Below are 7,541 nucleotides of genomic sequence, written 5' to 3'. Positions count from 1 at the left end.
CCCTATTTTTTTTTAATGTAGCCTTAGAATTTATTATGATGTATCTGTAAAAGCCACTAAAAAAAAATGCACATTTAAAAAAGACTTACTTGTGGTAAGGACTAACCTACCTATAATAATAATCTAAAAAATAAAACCACCATTGTGACATTTATCAGTACTTCACTTGTGTAACAAGTTCTGAAGGAGGCAACTACCATTGTTACAACTACTTTAAAGCCAAAAACTTAAGCACAAGTCAGAATTAAGTGAAACTTCAGAACGTTCACATTTGCATTCATTTTTGGCTGAACTTTCAGAGTCCCCATATAACAAAACCACAACTTTGAATCAAAATGAATATTAAACACTTAAGCCTTGTAACAAACTTACTCTGCAGAAGCAAGGAAAACAGTAAATAGTAACAGCAGTATATTTTGAGGAGAGAAAGCAATCGTTTATTTCCTTTATCATAAAACAAAAGTCAATGAGTCAACATTTTAAAAACACTGACCAAGTTATTCACTATTTAAGAATTTGCTTTTTAAGTTGTGTCTTTAAAATGTATCCATCCATATATTTGGATTAAATTAAATTTATATACCGGGAAACAGATGTGGCTCAAGTGATTGGGCTCCTGTCTACCATATAGGAGGTCCAGGGTTCAATTCCCAGGGCCTCCTGGCGAAAGGCAAGCTGGCCTGCATGGCAAACTGGCCTGAGTGAGAGTTGGTCCATGCGGAGTGCTGGCCTACACAGGAGTGCTGGCCTGTGCAGAGAGCTGATATAGCAAGATGACACAACAAAAAGAGACACGGAGGAGAGACAATAAGAGATACAGCAGACCAGGGAGCTGAGATGGTGCAAGAGATTGAGCACCTCTCTCCCATTCCAAAAGGTCCCAGGATTGGTTCCCGGTGCTGCCTAAAGAGAAGACAAGCAGGCACAGAAGAACACACAGCAAATGGACACAGAGCACACAGCAAGCTCAAAACACTGGGGGGAATAAATAAATAAATATTTTTTTAAAATTTATACATCAAAAACATTTTGCTCAGAATTCTAATCTTAAGTATAAATCAAAACTTATCAAAGCATAGTCCAAACACTATGCAATAATGTTACCATTTAGATTTATATGCTTCTACTGAAAACAGGAGTTTTGCCCTGTTTCTCCAGAATAAATATCTCTATGTCTAAGACTTTAAAGGATAATCAAAAAAGATAGATTCAATTAATTCATGCTACCCATTTTCCTTCATCGGGCTTTGATAAGAACAGAGCCATGTGGTGCTGGAGCACCATCTTCCTTCTCAGTTACAGTCTCTACAGTCCCAGAAGCAGACACAATAACCATTGTTTCATTTGTTGGAGCTGTCTTTTGTTTCTCAGCAATAGCTGCACGAACAGCAACAATCTCATCACTTTCAAAGTCATAGTCAGGAATTGACTTTGGTGAGAAATCTGTTACTTCCACTGATCATTCATTCTTTTTAATCTGCTCTGCCACTTGCTGCTGCTTCCAGAGTGTTCTTGCCCAAGAAAGGTCTTCTTTCCATATTTCAGGGTTCATTGGATAGATTGTGAAGGTCTACTTGAAAACTTTGAATTGCTTTGCCATTTTGTCCTTCGGCTGCCTATTGTCTATTGTCTGTCTTATCCTTTAGTTTATTCTTCCTAATAATCTTCATTTCTAAGCTCTTTTCCAAATCTCTCACCCTTGTTTTTTCCTTTCAGGCTGCAGCAACCCCTTTAGTGTCTCTTGCAAATCTGGTCTTTTGGTAACGTATTCTATCAGTTTTTGTTTGTCTGTGAAGACTTTGAACTCACCCTCATTTTTGAAGGATGGTTTTGCTGGATACAGAATGCTTGGCTGGCAGTTTTCCTCTTTCAGTACCTTAAATACATCATACCCCTGTCTTCTCACCACCATGGTTTCTGATAAGAGGTCAGCACTTAATCTTATCAAGTTTCCTTGTATGTAATGCTTTGCTTTTGCTGCTTTCAGAATCCTCTCTTTATCTCTGATATTTATCATTCTGAATAGTAGATGTCTCGGGTAGGTCTATTTGGATTTACTGTTTGGAGTGTGTTGTCCTTGGATATTGACATTTATGTCTTTCATAAGGGTTAGGAAGTTTTCAGTCATTATTTCCTCAGATATTCTTTCTGTGCCTTTTCCATTCTCTTCTCCTTCTGGGAGACCAATAATGTGAATGTTTGTGTGTTTTTTGTAGTCATTCAATTCCCTGAGATTCACTTGCATTTTTCCCATTCTCTTCTCTTGTCTTTTCCAGTTCAGATGTTCTGTCTTCAAAATAACTAATTTTATTATTAATTAAAGCAATTAAAATCTGCTCTTAATGGCCTCTAATGTATTTAAGCTCATCCATCGTGTCTTTCATTCCCATAAGGTCTGTTACTTTTCTTTGTAGAATTTCAAATTGTTCTTTATGCTCTCCCAATGTCTTCCTAATATCCTTTATTTCTTTAGTCATATTTTCTTTAAATTCTTTGAAGTGATTTAGGAGATGTTTGTGATTATCACTGATTAATTGTGTTAAATACAGTATCTCCTCCAGGATATTTGGTTTGTTCTTCTGTCTGGGCCATCTCTTCTTGCTTCTTAGTATGGCATTTAATTTTTTGCTGATATCTAGGTATCTGAATATGTTGGTGAATTTACTCTGATGGCTATTTCTCTCTCTTGCCCATTTTTCCCCCACAGCTCTTCTTCTTCTCAGTCTTTAAAATTGCCCAGCTTAAGTTTAAATTGGGCCAGGAATTCACTAGTGGGATGCAGATTTTCTCCCAGAGATTGGATACAGTGAGCATGAATAGTTTTTGTCCATGCAATTTCCAGACCAGCCAGCAGATGGTGCTAGTCAGTGCACCTTTTCCTGAAGGTGTTTCGGTCTCTGCTTTCCTGTGTTCCTGTGTTAATCTCCACATCAGAGATTCAAAGCAGGCTTTGTTGGCTGAATTCACTGAAGAAAAGCACCCCAATCTCCTCTCCCTCTTCCTTGGAAACAGCTGACAGGGAGGAAGATGTTCCCCTCTCCTTTGGTTACAATGACCCAGGGGTTTTACCCCTGCTTAGTATCTTGGGGGTGGGGGAGGGGAGCCCTTCCTGGCTGCCACAGGGACTTGGTAACTCATATTTGTCTTTTTGGCTTCTTCAGTCTCTCTGTCCCTCACCCCCCTGGGAGTTGTGTAGCACTGTCCTTGTCTGTTGACTCCCAAAGCAGGTCCATCGGGCAGCTTTTGGCTCTTTCTCCACTGTTTTTGTAAGAGCATTCAGCTCTGCCTTTTAGTCCAAAGCCATCTTCCCACAATCCTCAAAGATAAGGTTTGGGAAGCCGACTTGGCCCAATGGATAGGGTGTCCGCCTACCACATGGGAGGTCCAAGGTTCATACCCTGGGCCTCCTTGACCCATGTGGAGCTGGCCCACATGCAGTGCTGATGTGTGCAAGGAGTGCTATGCCACGCAGGGGTGTCCCCCGCGTAGGGGAGCCCCACACGCAAGGAGTGCACCCCGTAAGGAGAGCCGCCCAGCACGAAAGAAAGAGCAGCCTGCCCAGGAATGGTGCCACACACACGGAGAGCTGATGCAGCAAAATGACGCAACAGAAAGAAACAGATTCCCTGTGCCACTGATAAGGATAGAAGCGGCCACAGAAGAACACACAGAGAATGGACACAGAGAGCAGACAACTGGGCGTGTGGGGGGAAGGGGAGAGAAATAAAAAATAAGTGAGTAAATAAATAAATCTTAAAAAAAAAAAAGTGTTTTTTGAAAATTTCTAAAGATGTTCCAGAGTTTTTATATTACTGAGAAAGGGAGTCACAAGCCAAAAGAGGTTGGAAAACGTTTTCTAGTACATTCTGTCATATGTATTCCAGTTACAATCCCCTTGTTGAAGCAAACGCACATTCCCAAAGCCCTACAGTTAGACCTGGAAATTTTCTAGCTCAGTCTGCTCCTAGCTAGGGCTTGGTGCGAGGACAGTTAACATTCTAGAAATAAACCATTCCTCTCTAGTGTGAGCTCTGGCACAGGTCAATTGCAGAAAGCAAACTTGTTCTTGGTCTGTGGAAGAGCCACAAAGGGCCCTGGTGGGCATGGGGAGCTCAGCCAGAGTCCATCCTGCTGGACCAGAACCTCCGCCAGAAGACAGAAGGCTCCCGGGCCCCTCCTGCCTCACACCACTGCAATGTCCTTTCTCGGACCCATTTTCTGTTTGACTTCCACACTAATCCTGGGAGATGGCAAGTCGGCGACACCATTCCCGTGTACTATAAGGCTCAAGTGACTTGCCCAATGTCAAGAAGGAAATCACTGATGACAGCAGCGGGAAAGCTATCTCTCATGTTCGGGAGTTTGCTACCTGTGCCGAGAATATGCTGAAGAAGCACATGCTACATCTCATTCCATCCTCAAAAACAGCACACGGAGGCAGCCTAAGTGTTTTTTTTTAGGTACCGGGGGCCAGGGATTGAACCTGGGACCTCATGTGTGGGAAGCCAGTGCTCAACCACTGAGCCACATTGGCTTTCCTGAGTTGGCTTTTTCATTTATTTTGCTTGTTGCTTGTTTTCGTTCCAGGAGGCACCAGAAACCAAGCCCAGGACCTCCTGTTTGGGAGGCAGGCGCTCAACTGCGTAAGCCATATCCACTCCCAGACAGGTAGTTGTAATCCCCATTTTACAGAGATTTAGCATTTGTGAATTTTCCAAGGTCATAAAGAGAGTAAATTGGCTTAGGCAGAACTTGGACCCATGTCTCATTGGCTACAAGGCCTCCATCTCACTGGCAAGGCTGTGACTTGACCTCAACTCTTTTATTCCTGGGTAATTCCCTTTCATAACACGATCCACACAGATGCAATTAGCAAGTTCCTAACTACCAAAAATGCAGTACTTGGGTTGCCGTGAAACCTTCTCTTTTCTTGGAGACTTTTCTGCATCAGATAAATAATTGTCTAAAGCTGAATGACTAAGCATTTGTACCTCTCATTGTTCAGTCCTTGGATGTCATAGTCAGTTAATCCCCAGAAAAATACCAACCCCAGCTGGGTTCTCACAGGAGCTCTCCAAGGAAGGGAGAAACAGAATTCACTCTTTTCCTTCCCTTTTTCATTTATTTTGGTGTTCTTATCTCTTACTCTGTTGGAGTATTTCTTTCAGTTTTATGGACTCACTGACGTGGACAAATAACCACAAACAAGGAAATTCCAAGTAATCCAGGAAGCTTGGAGACACTGAGACACATGGCCTTACAGCCTCCTAAGATGTCTCAAGCCCATGTCTCCCGAATGGCTAAGACATCCAAGAAACAGAATACATTCCCTGTGCTGAGGTTGACACACTAATCTGACCCACAAAGGAAGTAGACGTTCCCTCCTGTACTCAGCTGACCCATGGTGTAGGACCCCTGGCCTTGCCATGCCTCTGTTTCTTTCCCTGCCAACCTCCCCTGTCCCCCTGCCTCTAATGGAGGTGCTGTGAGGATGAATTAGATGACACAGCATGTGGGACAGAGATGGAGCAGGGGCACAGAAAGAGAAGGGGAGTCATGCGGCAAACGGTGGTGAGCTCTGGACTGTTGCCAGGAACAGGGGCGAGAAGGAACCAGAAGTCCAGAAAGTGCTCTAAAGGGAGGCAAACTAGGAAGTGCTGGCCCAGGACAGAGCAGAGGAGGCTCTTTGTCTTTGAGCTCTGACTCCTCCCTTCGGCTCACTGTCCTTCCCCCCCAGGCACTTCCCCCCACGATTCCCCAGTTCCAAAGTGGCCTCTCTCTTTCGGTCCCTCCAGACTCCCTTTCCTCAGGGCCCCAGCCCTGCCCCAGCCATTGACACTCAACAGATGCCCATTGGTGGTACGAGGCTTACACTACGGAATGGCGCAGAAAGGCCTTGTAGCGCTCCGGCAACGTTCCCTCCTCCACCTTCCTGTAACCTGGCCCTAGAGATGCAAGAAGGAAGCAGCCAGGGAGTGATGCGCCATGGGTACAAATCTCAAGAACGAGTGGAACACCAAGCACTGACGGCAAGGCTTCATGGCCTTTCCACGCCATGCTTTCCTCAGTCAGCTAGTTGTACGTGGGAGATTCCGAACCTGGTGATGTTCCTTCCCCCAGTGCAGCCTCGTCCAGCTCTTTTGATGTTTAAAGCACTTTTAGATCAACGTAGGGGAGAAGAGAACCTCTCTGGGACAATCAAATTGTTCGGGAGACATCCATCAGCCATGTGGGATCGAAGCAGTATCCAGTGCCATCCCAGGGCCCTCAGGACTGGGGAATAAAATGTGAACTAGAGTGGACTTACTGGTATTTTACTATAGAATTACTGTGACTCTAGCAATGGAAGAAATTATGTCATTTATGTGGGGACAGTGGCCTCTGGAGTTGCTGAAGGCAGGAGGAGGGAATAGGAGGTGTGGTAGGGGCATATTTTCGGGACTTGGACTTGTCCTGAATGATATTGCAGGGACAGAGGCAGGACATTATATATCCTGCCATAAGCCACTGAAAGGACTGGGAGAGAGTATAATCTACAACATAAACTATAATCCATGCTGTGTAGCAGTGCTCCAAAATGTATTCAGCAAATGCAATGAATGTACCACACTAATGAAAGTTGTTGATATGGGAAAATTGGGGGGTGTGGGGAGCAGGGCATATGGGAATCTCCTATATTTTTAATGTAACATTTTGCGTGATCTATGTAGCTTTTAAAAATAAATAAAAAATATGTTTTTAAAAATTGGGAGATGGCAAGAGGATGCAAAGATGAAGCAATCACATACCTCCTTCAGGTCCTTGTGCGAAGTCACCTTAGGGAAGCATTCCCTGCTCACCTATTTCAGTTAGTTATTGCTGTGCAACAGACCATGCCAAAACTTAGTGATCTGAAACAGAAAGTTTATCTTTCACAATTCTGTGGGCTGACTGGACAGGGCTGGGCAGTTCTCATTCGGAGTTCCTCGTGTGCTTGCAATCAGATTTTGGCTAGGGCTGCCACCACCAAAGGCTCATCTGGGCTGAACACCCAGGGTGGCTTGCTCACACGGCTGGCAGCCAAGGCTGGCTGGCTGAGGGGACCCATCTGGGACTGTCGACGGAAGCACCAGCATGTCCTGTCTCCATGTGACTTGAGCTTCCCACAGCACGGAAACGAGGGTATGAGGGACAGAGACTGTTCCCAGAGCAAGTCTTCCGGGAGAGCAGGCAGGAGCTGCAAGGCTTGTTACGTCCTAGCTTCAGAAGTTCCAGGACCTCAGGCTCGCTTTGTTCTATTGACCAAACGAGTCACTATAGTCAGCCTCGTTTAAGGGGAGGGGAATTGGACTCCACCTTCTGATGGGCGAGACCAGATCACGTTGTGAAGGAGCGTGTGGTTGGGGAGTGGATATAGCTCAGTGGTTGAGCATCTGCTTCCCATGTACGAGGTCACATGGAATGGGTGCTTTTTCTTTTAAAAATACAGTCTACTACAGCACCCTATCTAAAATTTCACATCTCTACCTCACTGCTTCTACTTTATTTTTTGATCTCCATCT

This window comes from Dasypus novemcinctus, chromosome 13 (genome assembly GCF_030445035.2).
Source record: "Dasypus novemcinctus isolate mDasNov1 chromosome 13, mDasNov1.1.hap2, whole genome shotgun sequence".
In the NCBI taxonomy this organism is placed as follows: Eukaryota; Metazoa; Chordata; class Mammalia; order Cingulata; family Dasypodidae; genus Dasypus; species Dasypus novemcinctus.
This window is presented reverse-complemented; position numbering follows the sequence as displayed.